General features: G+C 39.0%; 1 protein-coding gene across 4 annotated transcripts in view; it reads right to left on the bottom strand.

The window, feature by feature from the left end:
• The window catches only part of Dscam4 (Down syndrome cell adhesion molecule 4), a 360507-nt gene extending 340665 nt beyond the window's left edge, over positions 1-19842 (bottom strand). For all 4 annotated transcript variants that reach the window (XM_065221640.1, XM_065221642.1, XM_065221643.1 and 1 more), the window contains exon 1: positions 18778-19842. The gene's annotated coding sequence lies outside the window, so the exon portion shown is untranslated. The remainder of the gene's footprint in view (positions 1-18777) is intronic.
• Between the last annotated feature and the right edge of the window lie 363 nt (positions 19843-20205).

Raw genomic sequence — 20205 nt, 5'->3', positions numbered from 1 at the left:
GCTTTTAATTGCGGCTCCTGGGGTTGCTAGTAAGAGACAAAGTCAGTGAAGCGTATACCTACTATACGATAAATAACATCTGTTCCCCTGTCGGGTGCTCTCTGGTCTAATTAGAAAAGATTTCACCACACGTTTGAAATGATACCATCATAATAACACGTGCTTTGGGTAAAGACATTTATTTGCTGCTTAATTACAGACTGGAAGATTAATAAAATTAAAAAGATTTCTCAGGTAGTTATTTCAGTAAAATATAAATAAAAACGTTGAAATCAATGCGCCAAATATTGGATAAGAGAATTCTCTCGACACGTGTCATGGGTCCCTGACACTATAAATAATGAAACACAACAAATAAATTGAGCGTATACGATTCCCCAGCTGTCCGGCGTAATAGTGGATGAAGCTGGGTAGATGAAGCAAGGGATTTGAAACAATCGCACATGGTCATAAACTTGCGACGTATACAAAATGCACATGTCCTAAAGTGTATGCTCTCTCGCACCATATCCGTACTACATCTGCCATATGTGTACAACTCTTTTCAACAAACATGCGCCGACAACATTCGTCCCACCGTTCGACAAGGCTCCTATCCCACCCATCCTACGTGTCTTTTTAATATTTTGCACCTTAATCGATGCCCGACTTCGCAGCATTATTCAAACGGTAGTTTCGGATTCCGATTCGGTCCATCATTGTCCCAAGCTTCGGGTACGGTAGTATAACGCGGCGGTGTACGTTGTGAGCCATTAAATTTTACGACTATGGCACGACTCGATGGCCCGTGTGGCATGTTAGTGGAAATACTATTTCACTGATGATGCTGCGTGAAAATGCGTTTGCAATTTGATCAATCATTAAGCTAACGGCGAGTATGCGTAAACGTGAATTCATAGAACATACGGACGGACAAAAGGAAGGCTGACCATATGCACCTGTGCGTGTCAGTATGTTGCATGGAATTTACGTTTATGTAGTGGTGCATTTTCCACCAGTCAGTGACGTAAGATGAGCCCTGTCCAGCTGGGGATGCATTTCCACGGAAAGGCTGTTCAGAAGCTTTTGCGAACCGTAAAATTTACCATCAAATATTTGGAACAATTTTAATAAAAAAATAAAAAGTTTACTTATTAAACAAGTCTTCGCACTTATGATGTACAACAGCTGCATGTTATGCCACTCAGCACAAGTCAGTCCCATTTGCGTTTTTTGCGAAGACAACTAACTCTTCTATTTTCTTGTACGACCGCTATGAGACAGGTACAATCACTTCATCTGCCGCTCAAAGGTAAATGCCTCGAGCGAATTTGATAGTAAAGATTACATCATCAAAAGAAAGGTTTGTGTATTTGCTTATTTTTCTATGCGTTGCTTCCACCTACGCTCAAGTGCAGCACTACTGTATCTGTCGCTTGGATTCTGGCAAAGTTGCCAGTCTTCTTGATATGATATCTTCGGTTTTTGTCAACATTGATTTTTTTTATGGAGATTGTAGCTCCAAATTTTCATAATACTAGAACTCACCAACTTTGTTCTGGAAAATTTTGGAAAAATAGTCAAACGGGTTGTCCCATTACATAAGAAGTAATGGTGAGAATCAAACTTTAAATGCGTTTTCTCGGCTTGCTGATTTGTGCTATGCAGGCATGGAAAATCATTTGCATTCATTTCGTGCATTCATTTACATTCTTTTTGCCCTAACTTTTTTCATCAACAGAACTCCGCAAAATGATGTATAGAGCTTTTGTAGGTTTTGTTATTAGCTACAAGTTTTGTTAACATTTTAAGTCCGTATCTCTTATGTATGACGAACCAGAGCGAACAGAATCCAATACCATTGTTCAGTGAATGTATTTTACATTCACTGAAAAACAGTATCTGCCCGCTCTAATTCGTGATGCATAAGAGATACAGATTTAAGATTTGAACAAAAGTTGTAGCTAATAACAAAACCTACTAAAGCTCTATACAACATTTTGCGGAATTCTGTTGATTAAAAAAGTTAGGGGTAAATGAATGTAAATGAATGCACGAAATGAATGCAAATGATTTTCCATGCCTGGTGCTATGTGACAGACTTCTTTTCTTTATTTAACGTTGATCTCTGTTCCGCAATCTAGTGCCAATCACCGACGGACATCGATTGCCATGCATTGACGACATTCGAATGTGCAGGAAGGCAGTTTCCACACCGGCGTAGGATATCGCACCCATTCAACAACACCATGGGCCGAGACCAACGGCTGTACTTCCCTTCTGAAGGAAGACGTTACCAGAGATTTGTATGCCTCAGTAAAATCCCACCAACCTCGACTGGGATTGAACCCAGACACATTGGGGTGAAGAAGCAGTCACACTTACCACTACACTACCAGTGCCGGCATGAGCGGCAGTGTATTGCACTGTATACGTGAACATTTATAATACTGAGGCTGTTCACAATCGCTAAGATTAGTTTGGTATTCTTTTTTAAAGAGACAACTCATTCAATTATCTTTGTATCAGCTAGATGTCGATGCTCGATCACTGGTCCTCCCTCCACGTTCGATGCAGCTCTGACTATAGTTGTGTTAATGTTCTGTTAACGACATTTAACGTGCTCTCTTTTCTACAAATTACTTGTACAAAATCTCCATGTTTATGGCAAGCATCTCGCTTGGCACTGACTCAAATCTTGAACAGTCCAAAATCACGTGCTTCGATTTTTGCTCTACGTTTCCACACTCTAGATAGATAAGTAGCCTTGCGTATCAGAACTGATGAACGTACATCCTGAAGCAACCGTAACCAGATAAGATTTAAGTCAGGTAAAAGCTTACCTCTCCATACTTTCACCCAGCAGCGTTGCCATGTGTTTTTTAGATAAAGTCTTCTACAAGATCGGAATTATGCCTTCACCTCTACTTGGTAAGTGTTGGCAGGGGAGGGTGGGTGTCTTAGGAATCTATGACAAAAGATCAAAAGACAGAACGTGGATGAGCAAAAGGTCTAATGGACAAAAAGACAACGGTAAAAAGGTCGAATGGGCAAATGGCCGAATGGAAAAAAAGCTCGAAAGGACAAATGGCCGAATGGACAAAAGGTCTAATGGACAAAAGGTCGAATGGACAAAAGGTCAAATTGAACTTTGAGAGACTGCTTATCATTTAAAGAAAGACAAATATTTGAGAGTTAGCCACCATTTTATCCTCCAACAATTTTGTTACTTTTGTTCAGTCGATCTTTAGTACATTCGACCTTTTGTCCATTTGTCCTTTGACCTTTTGTCTATAGGACTTTTGGCCTTCTAAGTTCAATTCGACCATTTGTCCTTTCAGCCGTTAGTCCTTCGACTTTGTGTCCTTTGACTTTGTGTCCTTCGACTTTGTGTCCTTCGACTTTGTGTCCTTCGACTTTGTGTCTTTCGACTTTGTGTCCTTCGACTTTGTGTCCTTCGAATTTGTGTCCTTTAAGCTTGTGCTCTTCGACCTTATGTCATTCGACCTTTCTTAGTGTTTCCAATTGAGGAAAAAACATATGAGAAATTGTAATTAAATTCTGAGTTATGCCAGAAAGGCACTTGAGGGGCAAATACCTGCCGAATAAAGGCTTAACTAAATTAATTTTCAGAATTTTGATTACCATCACCATTTTGAAAACGCGTTAAATCCTAGGTGACAATGCATGAATGTCTTAGCATTTTAAGGGGTCCCTAGATGATGCTAAAGTGCATGGTCACTAAAGTCCCAGAAAATTATTGAAGCCTCAGAATTAATATGTTTTGTTGATGTCTGCGATTAGAAAGATATTTAAAACCATAAATAATCAAGATATGGGCCTGGGCCGGCCCCAGTGTAGTGAGATCACAAAAGTTGACGATAGATAAGAAGGATTTATAGCATTCTACAAATCTAATCTATGGTCTACAGAATGCTTATAAATCCCAAATTGTTATTTGCGAGTTCACATTGGATCCCAGTTAACAAGCATATTGAGTGAGTCCACAGTATTCTGATTTATACTAAAAAGACGAGCAAAAAACTTGTTCCAGACTGGTAGAACATTTTTCAAGCCTCTTATGAAAGAGCTACACCTAAGCTTTTGATTGATGGGTGTTAGCCAGTGATGCAAAATATCATGACTCTCACGTGACACTCGTCAACGCATCAACCGATTATCGCTGACAGAACGTTTTGTCACGCAGTGAGAGGTAGAACCATGGCAAACAAAAATCACCAGTAATGGTCGCTGCTCACAAGCAAAATGTTACACTCGCTGCTGATGATGAAAAGCACACCGTGAAGACTTCTGCAGTACGATCATGAGAAAAAGCGAAACGACAGAAGAAAATGAAAACAATGGCTACGCATTCCAAGTTCGTCTCGACAGGCGCGACTGTGTAAGTTACCAACAAAGCAGGCAACATTAAACGGAAGCTGTTGGGCTCACTCACCAACACACTCACATAAGCCAGCAAAGCAGCAACTGCTTCAAAACGAACACAGATGAGTGTCGTGATTGTCGGGAATGACCAGATCGGTGATGGATCACAACCAAAGACGATATTCATCAGTAGCTTTTTACTTCTTTCGTCAACTTGATGGATGGTCATGGAGAGAGTTTCGACAAGCACATCAATAGGAATGTACAAAGCGTTTATACCATCAGCTGTTTGACGACCGTGATTGTGAAATTGTTACCTATTAACCTCGAGCCCGCCACGAGTAATTGGTACCCAATACTAACCTAGAAATACTGCTATTTAAAATGTAAATCAAACATTACTGATTTTGGCTCCGCAAAGTGTCACACACGACTGAGCCTAGTAAATAAACGAACTAGTTAAAAAAAACTCTGATATCAACATTGTGCAAGTGATACTAGGGTGGTCCCTGTGGCTATTGAATTCCAAATAAAATCCTTTTAGTAAGATCTATGTTCTTCAAAGTTTATTTGAAGCAACTTTGCTGAGATACAAATTGTCTATCTCTAATCATTCATATTTTATATTGGTTTTAAAAGGTAACTAAGGGTGACCCCTACAACTTTTTAAATATTTATTTCTCCGACATGATTTGTTCTAGACACTTTTAGAACTTTTGATGGCGCATGGTTTTGCTATCGTTGAAAGTAATAAATGATTTTTGGTAGAAAATTTACTATTTTCAACTTTGCTTGATTCCGCTTGGTTTCCAGGGCTGTAAACTAGACTGGGCTTACTTACGAATAGCGTGGACCCCCGGTAATCTGACCGTTTTAAATCTGAACACTTTTTAGTTTGGATCCTGCTAATCTGCCTGCACACCGTGTAAACTAGAACTGGATCAAACGTCATTCAAATCTTGGAATGGGGTAAAGCAAAATGGAACATTGTGAAACGGAACGCAGATTCAAAACAAAACAGCAGATAAGATTAGCAGAAACACGATTTACTGATTCTCATAGGGATACTAGAATTTCAAATTAAAAATGAACCCCATTAATATGAATGAAGTATCGTTCAGATTAGCGGAAGTCCACGGTATACCATACATGGTAATCGCAAAATACCCAATAATGACTATAAAAGACTCGATATTGACTGCAAAGTAAGCATTTTCGAGGGAGACTGGGACTACCCATTATATGAGGAAGAAAAAATTTCCATTTATGAGTATTTGTGACTACTTATTTTTGTAGTTGTAATTACTCATAAATGGATAAAATTTTACTCATTTAATGGGTAGTCCCAGTTTCCTTAAAAAATTGTTACTTTCATGTCATTATTGGATATTTTGCGGCACCGTGTGTCCCTATATTTAAAGAAAAATTTAAACAAAACAATAAATAAGTTCCACGATAAATTTAGTGAATGTTGCTATTCATAGTGTTTTCTCAAATTATATTGATGTTCAGAAAATTTCCTTTGATGATTTGATGATGTTTAATCACGAACCAAAAAAGTTCAAATAATGTAAGAAAAAAAATCATGGGATATGAGGCTGGGAAGTTGTACAGTAGGTCAAAGCCAATAGGTAAGAGAATAGTAGTTCCAAATTTTCTCACTATGCGGCACTAATGTGCAAGTCAATTTCTTGTATAAAATATATCTTACGATCTTGACTATATAGGAAGTTTCCGTCTTCGGGAAAGTTGTTCAACTTCCCACGGTCTTTTAAAATTCGGGCAGTTTTGTATAAAATTCATCTCAAAAGTTGCCCGAGGCTGAAAATTTCTTTAAAAAATGAAAAAGATCTAAAAAGTGGTTGTCTTCGGTAAAACTGATCAGGTGATTAAAATCTTCTGGATGGGACATAGCTTTTTTTCAAAATTTCTCACTCACGACGCTTGTTAGTCTATCATCAGGAAAGCCTTAGTCACCTGAACAACTTTGCCGAAGACCGCTACTTTCTAGATGGCCAGGCTTTCGAGATATAGCACATACTGAAAGTTCACATTCATGCTTACGCCACGTAGTGAGAAAATTTTGAACTAATGTGTCTACCATACAAAAAGCGTTGATCACATGAACAAGTTTTCCGAAAATATCAACTTCCTAAATGGTCACAAGATATCAAGAAAAAGTTTATAGTAACAAAGTAGACTAGTGCCACGTAGTGCCACGTAGTGAAGAATTCCAAATTTGCCTGTTCACCATCACTATTTGAAGGGCCTTGATCATCTTATCTTGTCGAAAATAGAAGTTTCGTAGAAAGCCAAGACCTAATTTCATGAAATGACCTCTTTTATGGATCCCCTGGGGAAACCGTACTTCAAATTCATTATGATAACAGATCTACAGAATAAGCCTGATGTATTTCAGAAAAGAGATATTGGCCCTTATTACCGATATCACTTCACGGTGAAGTGACAACTTGTCACTCGCGGTGAAGTGATTCCCATTTGATTTACACGGCAATCACTTCACCGTGAGTGACAACTGGTCACTTCCCTTCGTTTTCACCGTGAAGTGACACCCATAATAAGGGCCTTTGTTATTAACAGCATTCACTTTCTATCTTCAGGTCGAGGGGGACGACTCTATCTACGATGCAGGAAAGATTGTGTTTTGCTGTGGCTAGCTGCGCGCATGCTGAGTAGATAGAAAGAAGATTGATGACGATTCTGAATATTTCCTGCAAAAATAGGATGCGCGATGCAAGAAGATACGAGAACTGAAAAAGATTTTTCGAAGTTTGATTCGCTAGCGTGAGATTTTTTGAGCATCTTGAATTGCCCCCCTCGCTTCAGGTATAATACCTCCCATCCAAAAGGTGGGCGTCTTATCCGGATGTAAGTCAAACTGTAACAGCTTCTGTAATACCGCATGACTTTCTTTTTTTCTTTGTCAGTTCATTGAACAGACTTGTGATTTCCTAACAGACATGATCAATGATATAATTGTTCTATCACATTAAATTCCTAAAACACAAAATAAAAAGTGTCGGCCACCTCCATACACAATGTTTGTTTTGGTTGTTAATTTTGACGTCCAAATCTCTATTTACTCCGTCATATCATCTATAGTATAACCAAGAACTCTAAATCATTTAATTGTGTCACGTTTCAATAATCCGAAGCGTTCCCTACATGATTCAGAGTGGTTAGGCATTATTCTAGAAACTGCCGTGGTATCCTTTGCTGGCTTCTCGCATACACAGTCTAAGAGGCTACCCAAGCAACACACATGTTCTATAACAGTACATATAATCTTTGTATGACTGATTGTGTGTGTATAGAAGTTTACTCAACATAATCCTATGAATTTATGATGCTAGGGTATTGAAGTTGAACCGGTTGTCGATCATCACTCCCAGATATTTCAGCATGCGATGCGCTTCGAGGCTATTTTATGCTCCTTGACGATTCAGCAGGCCGATGAACTACTTTGCAGTTACTGGTCAGTAACACTTCCGTTGCAAGCACTCTTGTAATGAGGCTCTCACAATACTGCGTCAACGTCAGCGTTGAAGGTGGGGTTCGTCCGGTAATGACAGCTGTAACGCATGTAAAGTTGCTTTTAAACCGACATATCTCGTTGGCAACTTCACGGCCGTTGAATCTACCTCATATTTGAGTTCCATTTAGGCGATTTTCTAAATTATCGGACAAAATGATACGTGATGTCCAGGAAAATCCGAAAACTTCTAGGGTAGGTTGACAATTGTTGAAAACTTTACATTGTTTACTATGCAGCATTTATTCATACCCATGACGTTTACCGATCATGGTGACATGTTGATCATTGATCAATTTCTAAATGATAAAACATGTTCTTTTAATATTAATTATTATAAATAGTGTGAATTAAGTTTGTTTTAAATATGTAAGGTCAGGTGAAATATTAATGCTTCTGCTAGAAATAACAGCCAAAACATACAAAACATACAAAACATGAAGGAGCCTTATATTAACATAATTTTAAAAGAAAAATCTCCCATTTTAACTTTTCTTCCTGAACGCATATGTTAATTAAAAAAGAAATTCCGTTTATTTCCCTTTCCATATGGAATAAATTGAGTTCAAGCAATATTTTTAGCAGGCAATATTCGTTTCCTGTATTAACTTTTGCATTGCATCATCTCCACTTCAACCCTGAATGCGTACGGAAATGAAAAATCCCAGTAACGCATGACCGAGACGATTCACCCGTTCAATATACGATACTTACCTACTACGAATCAATAGCTGCAATGAAAGCTCCCTCCCTCTCGTACTCGTACCTAAAACTAGCCGTAGCTTGGCAGATCTCACAACATTATTCCAAACCGGACTGCTCGGACACTACCGGTCTCACCAACACGTTGACGACGAAAAAGGATTAAACATTGCTGCCCACGTCTGCTGCTACGCATACCCATTCGAGCTTCAAATGCAAATGAATCCGTGCTCGGACATAATATGCATCCATGCGCTTTTATTACCTTTCGCTGTGAGCACACATGCAAAATTTTCCACATTCATTTCCAGAATCCATCCTCTTCACATACGTGCACAACTCACTACTGGCCACAAAGAAAAGTCACCCACCACATCTCACCCTACGCCTCTCACGATACGTTTGTTTCATTCCAAACTTGGACCATGTCTACCGTGGGAAATAAACCGACTTGCCTTGCCAACGAATGCAAAAGGTTATTCAACTTTCTGGTCACAGGTTCTGTTAATGATTTTTTGAACGTTTTGGAAAATTCAATATTTTAAATGTCATCACTGGTCATGCGCTGCGTCGTCTTGCCAATCGAGTAAAATGGAAATTAATAAAACAGGAACGTGAGGTACTTGTAAACTGTTCAGATTATGTTCGATAGGAGTAGATCCACATGATGAATCACACTCGACCTTCTTCGATTTACATGAAACTTTGCATAATTGTTTGTTATTGGCAATCATTCCATTTGTGTTAAAATTTAACCATCAAAATGCAATTCTTCTCAAAATGGCGTATTCGATATTTTTCAATAAATCGTAGTAAAAAAACGTCACTTCTAATCAAAATGACGTCTGAGACAAAGTTGTAGAGAAACATAAAGTCTTTCTAGTACTCGGAAAATGGCTCTTATGTTGGCCCATCGATAAAAATCTCTCGGTTTTTAATTCTTCGTTAAAAAAAACATCATCTGGACAACACAAATGGATATTTTTGGGTTTTTTTTTTCCTTTGGTTTGTTTTTTCCGTCGATCTTGTTTTCCGTGCTGAGCACCAATGCTACCGACGTGCCAGGAAGGCATCTCCCACACCTGGACCTTACCTATCGACCCATCAACTCATGAACCGGAGACCAACGGCTTTACTTCCCATCCGAAAGAAGGCGTGATCAGAGATTTTATGCCTCAGAACATCCCGGCGGCGCCGACTGATATTGAACCCAGGCCTGCTGGGGTGAGAGGTAATCACGCTTACCACTACACCACCGGCGCCGTTGGATATTTTTGGTTGCTAGTGAAAAATTGGCAAAAAATTCTTTCCTTGCTTATGTATGGACCCAATATTAGTGACACTTCGACACTTGGGCCGGCATTGGAGACAAGGTATTTTTTTTTTTCTGAAAAACAAAATGTTATTGTTCAAAATTTATGATTTCTTTTATTAAAAATGAAAAATGCTAATTTATTAAATTTGGCAGAATAGTGTTGAAAAGCTAGGAAGCGCGATAAGTAAAGCAAATTGACCAAAAAATTTACAGTTTTTATATTTCAAGGACGAATTATTTTATTTTATTGAAAAGTTAAGTAAAAACCGTGAGTCGTTAGTTTACAAAAAATTGTCAAAAGTGGCGGTGAGATTTTGATGACAAAGTTGTAAATTAATTAGTATTTCTTAAATAGAAAAAAAAATCGTGTGTCAGGGAGGTTTCTGAAAATAATTAAGTGAAAAAACGTTGAAACTAAGCGAGGTGGGATATCGTTTATTTCGTGGTTGAGTACTAATTCTCATTTGACCACTGTACATAGGTGTATTTGACCCAAAAAGTTGACCAAAACAACAAATCGATGATTTTTTGTTGAAAATGATTCAAAGTTTGATAGTAATGTGTTCTCATGTAAAATTGTATGAAAAAAGTAAATAAAAAAAAGAATAATCCCCCTGAAAGTGCAATTGAATTTTTCTATATTGGTTAAAATTTATCTAATTAACTTTACAAAATATGTTGAAACATTATTTCATCATCGATTATAAAAACTACTCTTCATATACTCAAATACAACATTCTAGACTCTAAAACAATTAATGCAATGAAAAGAACTTTCAAAAATTGCATGCAAGCATATGCTAAATGAAATATTAACCTTAGCAAATAAATTCGCTAAATTTCTGCCGTAGATCCCTTATCTATCCAACAGTATCAAACATTCTGCCCGAAAATGCCCGGAACATTAACAAAAATACCTGTCAATCATAAACACATCAGCATAAATCGTGACTTGCTTCTACCTTAACTATTACTATTCATTGCTTCTTGCGTTCAACGTATTCTACATATCTTTATCTTGAAAATCTATTTTAATTCAGGTTGATGCTTAGCTTGAAATTCGGAAAACTTTTGAGAGAACTTTCCTTATATTCAAACAAAATTTCGACATGCGGAATTTTGACAGCCAACAACAGGATGAAAACAAAACAAAGGAACATAAAATGGCTGCCACATAGTACACTAGAGAGTTAGGAACACAGCGGCGTGCAAAATGATGTGCTAGGCAGCTTTTTGAGGTTTGCCATTTTAGCCAACTTTCTTGCCCAAATACTTCTCTGTGCAATGTCACTCCAAGTGGTCGCGTACATCACGAGAGCGTTTCACGGTTATTGTGCACCCAAAAGCTGGTCTGGGTAAAATTTCCACTGCGTGAGTGAATCGCCCAGACTCACGTCCTGGATAAAATATGTTGTCCAGTCCGGATCAAAGTCAAGCAGCACAGTTCTCCATCATCACCCACCAACAAAAACCAGAAGTGTCTGATGGTAGAAAGCACCATGCCGCGTCCAAGCCAGTCTGTAGCACGAATCACTGTGTCAGTCCAGTCAGCATCCCGCTGGCCCTTTTCACCGCACGACGATCTGTCGATGCGACATCCCGTCGACCATCTAGTGCACAATTCCGTCGTCTTCCGAAGAAACACTGGGAGCATTTTTCCTGGTGTTGAAGAGCGCGCCGTGTATGTGACTTAAGTAGCCTTCCGTGCTAACCACATGGTCAGTATTCTACCAGCTGAACTCAGCGTGCGACGACTAGAAGTTACCCACATCGACGACACGACCGACGAAAACGTTGAAACTCTCCGGCCAATCGTCGAGGTTCAGCGATCGGCGAACGGCGAAGACGTCGTTTTCCGCAGCCCATCTACCCTGGGTCTGGTGAAAAAGGTAACATCCGACCGACAAAACTGTAAGTACACACACCACCACAAGTATCAGAAGGACAGACATTGTTATATTACTAGGGGCAGAAAGGGGGGGGGGGTGTTATAGGCCTAAGAACCAAACTTATCAAATGCTGGGTGATGCGAAGTGATTGTTTGTTCAATGTTGGCAACGCTAAAATAATCGATTGATCACCATCGGTTGGCAGCAAGCGCTCCCAAACTGAAATTCGTGGCACTGTCGTAACTCTTTGATTTTTGTTGAAAAATTAAAAAAAAATACGTTGGTGTTTTTGATCAAGTGAGGCTTTAACTTTCACAACATACTCGTCATAAATAGTTAGAACGATTCGGGGTGAACTTGATAATTTTTAATATTGAAGGACTGCAAAACGTTCGGCAAAAAATCTGACACTTTTTAATCGTAATGTGCTCTATTAATATATGTTTTCTAAAATTTTCAATCTGATTTGATTAGGTTTGATGCATATATTATGTCACGCTCTAAGGGGGGAGGGGGGGTCTAAGATGTTGTGACAAGCAATGCATTAGGTATAGGAAAAACGTCACGATAGGGGGGGAGGGGGTAATTTTTTGCTCGAATTAGCGTGACATAATTAATGCATGGGTCCTTATTAACCAACTCTCGAACTTCCAGTCCTAGATAAAATTTCCGATGATTTGAGCGGCCCTTCTAAGGGAAATTATATTTCCTGAAACTCTTTTCATGAAATCCAATAATTTAATTATTAATATGATGAATTTGTTTTAAAAACCAGCATGATTTCATTGCATAAGACCATAAACTGGAGCACACCTAGGGCCATTAAAGGAACAACTTATGCCGATTCTTGTGCAGAAGATGCCAATTTAAAATCAATTATTAAGATTATTGTCGTCTACTGTACGGTCTTGCATCGCCACCGAAAAGCTCTAGCAGATACTAGCTCGTATAACTGCAGCAATTGCAACGAAAGCCGCTGCCTTTACCGCAATGACCTCCGGAAATGACAGGATCTTTCTCCTCGATGAAGGGAACAGACTCCTCCGCATGACTTCCAATGCGGAGCTCCCCCCAGTGGCCAAGGTCCACTGGTACAGAGACAAAAGTTGGCGCATACCTCCACCAAAAATCGAGAGACGGATAAAAAGCAGGTTCAAGGCTGGAGATAACTCTGCAGCGCTGAAGAGAACATTAGCCGAACTGTTAGGCTCGGACTACCCAACCCATGCCCACATATACACAGACGGATCGGTTTTCCCGAGCCGGAGTCGGAATTGGAGTAGTCGGAATTTCAGCACCGATGAGTAGCAGCCTACCACCACAATGCTCGGTTTTCTCCGCCGAAGCTGCGGCCATCTTTGTTGCCGTTACAACACCCTCGGACCGGCCCATACTGGTGCTATCCGATTCGTACAGCGTGATACAAGCCCTTACATCGGAGACCATGACTCAGCGATGGATAGTCAGCAAAATGTGGGAAGCCTGGGAAGTAGAGTGGTGTCAATCCCAATCCCTCTTCATCCGAAGAATTAAAGGAACGACGAGCAAGTGGACGGATATGTCGAAACTACGGGACCAGAAGGTGGTTTCTCGTCTTAGAACAGGCCATACAAGGATCTCACATAGTTTTGGTGGGACGCAGTTCCACAGAATGTGCTACGTTTGTGGAACCACTGAATCGGTGGAACACATCCTATGCCTGTGTCCGCAATACCAACAACTACGGGAGCTTGTTTTTTTTCTCGTTGCCTGTATTGTAAGTCTTTTTACTGGAATCTATTTTAATTGCTGTGAGTACATGTGAATTGTAAGCCAACTCCGTAACAAAATTTGCTGGCAGAACCCCCCTCTGGGGCCTCCCATTTTATAGAGATGAACTAGCCAACGGCTAAAAATCTCTCTAATAAAGTTTAAAAAAAAATATTAAGATTATTGCGATGCTAATTGAACAAATTTCATATCGATTTATTATTCAGACTTATTTAAACTTCAATTCAATATGTTATAAAATTCTAAAACTAAAATTACCTACGCGCTATCTATAAATGTATTAAATTCAATGGCAGTTCGCATTCAATGATTAAAATCACTTCCAAGTTCCGTCAAGTCCAAATAAAGTTCCGACCGAACCTTCAAGTTCCATAAAGTTCAAATAAAGTTCAAATAAAGTTCCGACAGAATTTTCAAGTTCCATAAAGTTCAAATAAAGTTCCGACAGAACTTTCAAGCCACACGGATACAAATCCGATTCCATTTTCATGAATAAAAAATCATGAAATGAAAAAACTTGCCATCCCAGGAAATCGTAACAATGATTCATGATTTCGGGATGGAAATTCATGATTTCATAATGCAGAGGAATCAAGACCGCTAAAAGCGTTACACGTACTTGGCAAACCATGTTCATAAACCGCACTACATAGATATCTTTTATACGCCTTTTACGTACTGATAGTCTAGTGGTCAAAGTATGGGTTTAGTGATCTCAAGGTTCTTGGTTCGAATCCAGTATGATGCTTTATTTTATTCTTTTTACATTTTTTGGTTAAAAGTTAAACCCATGAATTTAGCTCCTGATTTCAACTCGGATGATTCATGATTTTGGGAATGTTTGCTGCGTTACGCAAAAGTTGCTCATGATATCATGAATATTATTCATGGTGTATTGTCATGACATGAAAATACGCTGTGTTCATGAAATCATGAGTCATTTTTCTCATTTCGGAGATCGGATTTTTTCCCGTGCACAAGAAGCAATCCGCACAAGTCTTTATTAGTAACAAAATTTAATGTACGTAAATATTAAATGATCAGTGGGCCAAATAAATCATAATTTTTATATTTATGCAGTGCATCAACATTCTATCCAAACATTAAAAAAAAATTATTAAACATTAATTTCCTGGATTTGAACCCATGTATTCGGGCATGCGATCTACGAACGATAAGCACTGCGCCACAAATGTGTTGGAATGCCATGCGGGCAAATACTAATTTAAAATTCATCAAGGTGTTGTGTTTCGTATTCAAGTCAGTCAGCTGGCACTGAAACTCCAACAGTAGGCGGGACAACAGCTCACTTTAATATATCTCATATGACTGGGTTTATTTCTTCAAACAGCTCCAATTCTACTACTAATGCTGATAAATCAATACACATTAATATCTGCCTTTAGAAATAACTTTCATAAAAGTGCGAACTAAACATAGAATTGGTGTAGAGGACAAAAACCTTTTTTAATTTATTTTCTAAAAGTTCCGTTCAAGTTCCACCCGAAACTGCTTTCAATTCTGATACCGGAACTTTCAAGTTCTTATAACGACTTAAAAATGAGGCTGCTTAGAATTCTATAGACCACCACCCACCAAGCTGCTTAAGCCACAAATAGCCTTTTATCAGAACTTTTGCTTACTTGGGTTACTACCTATCATTTGGCGATTGATGCATCCAATTCGAACCAGATAAACTTGCCATACTTTATTTCATTTACACTCATAAACATTCCGATCTCGTCAAGCTAAGACGATTGTTACCTATATGACAGTAGGAGCTCCAGACCTCGGACCAACCGTCATATTTTCAAGCGGTGTGTACTAATATTGTAAAAAGAGTAAAATGACAAAACAGTGGAATAGATTTTTTAAATAAAGCAATAAAATTTCGCTTGTAATTTTTAAATTTTTTGTTTTATTTTATTTAACATTTAATGTGATTTGCCAAATATCAGTAATTCTAGCACTGCCTAACAGCAGCAGTAGCTTTATTGAGACATCTGTAAAAGATGTACCGTTCTGATTCATGTTTCGGACACTTATGGTATGTGCAGCTGAAAACGGATGTATACTTTTTCGTAACACATTATTCAGAATCGTTTCTGAGATACATTGCTGAAGTTTCCTTAAATTGAGCTATCTTAGATGATATTTTAAATAAATATTAAAATTATTTTAAAAAAAGTGAAATTTAACAAAAGATTGTCCCACTTCAAAATGCATCACGGAAAAAACGCTATAGAAAATTAGCTAGTTGACCGATCCTTTTCAAACTTTCATTTTGACTAAAAAAATGTTTTATGAAATTATGGAATAATAAGATAATATGATGATATTTTGTATGTGTAAGTAATAAGAAAAGATTGTTAAGTTTGTGTTTGACACATCAAACCTGCAAATTTAGCTTTGAAAGAGTCACAATGAGCGTTTTTCTGATCGCCTCTTCGCGAAGAGTGAAGAGCGAAGAGTGGGTGAGATAAATTACAAAATCGCTTATCGCGATTCTCATGTAGCAAAATTGGCAGGTATTATGTGTCAAATACAAACTTTACAATCTTTTCTTGTTGTTTACACAATCAAAATTTTTTCATAATATCTTATTATTGCATAATTTTTTAAAACATTTTTTGAGTCAAAATGAATGGAAGGCACCCTGCTTTCAGACAATAAAAAAAAAACCCATTATTAAGATTTTATTCCATTCAACTTCAATACCAAAACCGAACGCTCGCACCTTACGCTTAATTCCACTCATTAGGTTCTGTACAACATCTGGCTGCAGCATTTTCTGTACGGAAACCACTTTTTCTTCATGTCTTCCTCAGATTTGACCTCCTTGGGATGCTTCCGTAGTGCTTGCTTCATAATAGCCCAGTATTTTTCAAAAGGCCTTAGTTACGGTGCGTTGGGGGGGGTTCATGTCCTTGAGTACGAAACTGACCCCGTTGGCTTCGTACCACTCCAGGATAACATTTGAATAATGGCACGAAGCTAGATCCGATCAGAAGATCGTAGGGCCCTCGTGTTGCTTCAACAGAGGAAGCAGACGCTTCTGTAGACACTCCTTGAGGTAGATCTCCCCGTTTACAGTACCAGCAGCCACGAACGCTGACTAGATCGCTGGAAGATCGCTTGCCAAATCGTGTATTTCTTGGCAAACTTTGAAAGTTTCTGCTTCCTTACTTCCTGCGAAACATCAAACTTGTGCTGGGCGGAAGTTGCCGGAAGTCCGCCCTGACGTAAGTCTCATCGTCCATGATGAGACAATGAGGCTTCGTCAGCATCTGGGTGTACAGTTTCCGGGCCCGTGAATTTCCCACCGTATTTTGCCGTTCGTCACGATTTGGAGCCTTCTGCACTTTCTACGTATGCAGTCCCTCCCGGTCCTTGGCTCTCTGAACGAAAGACTTGGACAGATTCAATTGTTTGGCCACATCCCTGACCGAAGCATTGGGATTCCGCTTAAACGCTTTCACAACACGCTTGTGATCCTGATCACTCATAGAACATCCATTCTGACCGCATTTCTCCTTCCTTCCGATGCTCATAGTTTCGTAGAAACGTTTAATCACACGGCTCACCGTTGACTGCACGATTCCAACTTGTTTTCCGATGATCCGATGGAATTGTTGAGGATTTTCCAGGTGCTTGCACAAAGTCAATTCACGACGTTGCTTTTCGGTTGACGCCATTTTTTCCAACTTTCGAAAACTGACAGCGATAAAAATACAGTGTAAACAACACAGTTTTAACAGTGAAAACTGTGATTCATATTTCGGGCATTTCATTTTTTAAGAATGTTGCACGCGGGTTAATATTTTCTTCAGCAATTTTATGATTCAAAGAATGGTTTTAAAACCGCGGGCTGCCTAATGGAACATGCTTGATATTTTTTATGTTCATATCGTATATGTGTATAGATATTTCAATATATAATTATAAAGTGTCCGAAACATGAATGAAAACTTTAATTTGCTTGCAAAGATTCAGTGAAACATTTTCCGAGGCTCAGCAACCAAACATTACTTATGCTGAGGTTGCTTTAAATATAACGTTATTAGTTTTGTTTATAAAATCATTAAATCTCTCATGTAACCCCATCAACCCCACTATAAATTGACATTTTGCAATGTAAGTCTGTTGTAGGACTAATATTAATTTCGGGAGCCCTTTATTGACACCGTCTTCAACCAGAGGTTGTACAGACTGGACACTTATTAACACTAGACAATGGACAACACATAGTGTTCACTCGGCTGTCGACAGAAGCAGACCACTCTCAATGTGTGTCCCGCGATCGTCTGTTTACATGGCAGCAACCATTGTGTGGTCCTCCTCATTATTCTTTATCAGCAGTTATTTCAACCGATGCGTCGTCGACTTTGGAAAGCAACCGTTTCGTGATGAATGTGTGAGTAATGACTACGTTTTGCGTCCATTGCGCTCTGCTTCCCGTTGGTGAATCTGGCATACAATGAAACCACTGGAAGCGGCTCCCGTTCTGATGGAGGAGGCTTATTGGATAGCGGAAGATTAAATGTTTATTCTGTTGTACCTTTTGACTATAGTTCTAAGATTTATTGTATAGTGAACAAGAATCCTCGGTTATGTAAAGTTAATTTGGATGAGCCTTATCAAAAAAATTAATAAACAAAAAAATGGACAACACACAACACCCAGTTGACCACCAGTAGGGAAATTTCCATGATGCTAACGGGCTCGTAGCGAGAATCGAACCCTCACTTCGTGGCACTCACAATACGGCTGAACGACGGGTGACGCCACTAACCGCTCGATCACGAAGTCCACGAAAACGAGCCAAGGGGTAAGGCAAGTTCTAATTATTTGTGGAAATATTCAATTAGTGGAATGTTCTGGACGTTGCATGGGTGATTTGAATTAAAATCGGAATTAATATTGGGAATAAAATACATCCCATAAATATGTAAATTGTAAGATCAACACTAATGATTTGTTTTTAGAAATTAAGTTTCTAAGTGTTGTATCATGAATAAAAGTAGAAAAAGAATCATCAAATGCGTCTGCAGTAATAGAAATGTTTAATTACAAATTCCTAAATTTAAGCCGCTCTTATCAAGCTAAGAACGGGCATAAATCTCTGAGAAGATTCGGAAAAACTATCGATTTCTTGCTAGCCGACCTGCTTCACATTACCATACCTGCTTTCTCCCGTTCGGAAGCTGCAACCGCTGCACTCTAGGCTGTCTATTGCACCAACACATTTGAATGCATCATCACAATCACCATCATCGCACTATCATCAACGTAGCGGGCCAGCAGCAGCCATTCCGTGTAGTTCTAGTAACACCACCAGCAAAAATCCAAAATGAGAGTTAATTAAAAATGCATTTCTTGTCTGCCGCAATGATTGCAAACTTTTCGCTCCAGAATCCTTTTTTTTTGCCCTTCACTGCGGCAAGAAAAACTTTTGCTATGGTTTTTCACTTTTCCACCCGTTGTGGAGTTCAATTGAGAATCAGCGGAAAGTAATTATACATTCAATACACATTCACTGCTATTTGAAGAAATTGGTTCCGAAACTTTATCTTGTTTTTACTGCTAGGCTCTGTACAAACTGGTGATTTTCTGAGATGTTTTTTTTTGCCACCGCTTTTCCAAAAACACATTTATCCTCAATCTACTGTTTTCACATTCAACAACCTTTCCCTATATCTTCATATTATTTTTATGTCCAAAACCAAGAAAACACAAACCCGCTTAGTGGGTCACGTCTACCACCACCCACCTCCCACGTTTCTTGAGCCGGGTCGAAACCCTTCCATTCACCGCACTTCAGACTTCAGACAATTCTTTTCCACCGTGGCAACTTTATTTTCATTCGTTTTACTTCACACACGATTGCACCCAGATTCAAACAAATCCCTCCAATTTCTTGCTGTCTTCGTTTTTCTTGTGAGCTATCCAAGATTTGCAACGACCATTCCACCACACAGCATCGTCCCACCCCAGTAAAGAATGAACGACAAATAAGTCTCAAAAAAGGGGTTGCTATTTTCTCGCACCGCAGAGCAAACCGTCGCTTCTCGCACAATAAACGCAAAACTTTGCCAATAGTCTTGAATTATGAGATTTTAATCCGTTTTTTCTCGTCCTAGACAATCAGAGCAGATTTTGGCTGACTGTCTCTGCCATTTTTCTTTTGGCTACCCACGGTGAACGGAGGCTACTTCCGAGACACCGGAGAAAAACTTACCACTTTTCACTAGCAACACTTGGTCAAGGAATGAACCTCGGTTTTTCACTCGGACTGTTTCTTGCTACCTGCCAGACGACCAAACACACGGCGGCATCATCAGTCTCTCATCGGTGAAGGCAAGCCACGGTAGCCTCATCGCAAGTAGGAACGAAATGATGACCGCACACCGATGCAATTTTCGCAGCATCCTTTCCCACCGGAAAGGGTTGTAGTCGGATGCATGTTTGTAGTGCCTCCCTCAATTGCACTTTGATAAGTGTAACCTCAATATACACCGAAAGTAGTATTCAATGTTTGGAATATTCATGATCTATTTGTTTATTAATTGACATAATTCAACGAATGTTTTTCAATTTAATGTATCTTTAAT

This window comes from Ochlerotatus camptorhynchus, unplaced genomic scaffold (genome assembly GCF_037179485.1).
Source record: "Ochlerotatus camptorhynchus isolate MF236.1 unplaced genomic scaffold, CSIRO-AGI_Acam_v1.1 ptg000146l, whole genome shotgun sequence".
NCBI classification, from domain to species: Eukaryota; Metazoa; Arthropoda; class Insecta; order Diptera; family Culicidae; genus Ochlerotatus; species Ochlerotatus camptorhynchus.
The sequence above is the reverse complement of the archived record's forward strand: the minus strand, read 5'-3'. Positions and strand labels throughout refer to the sequence as shown.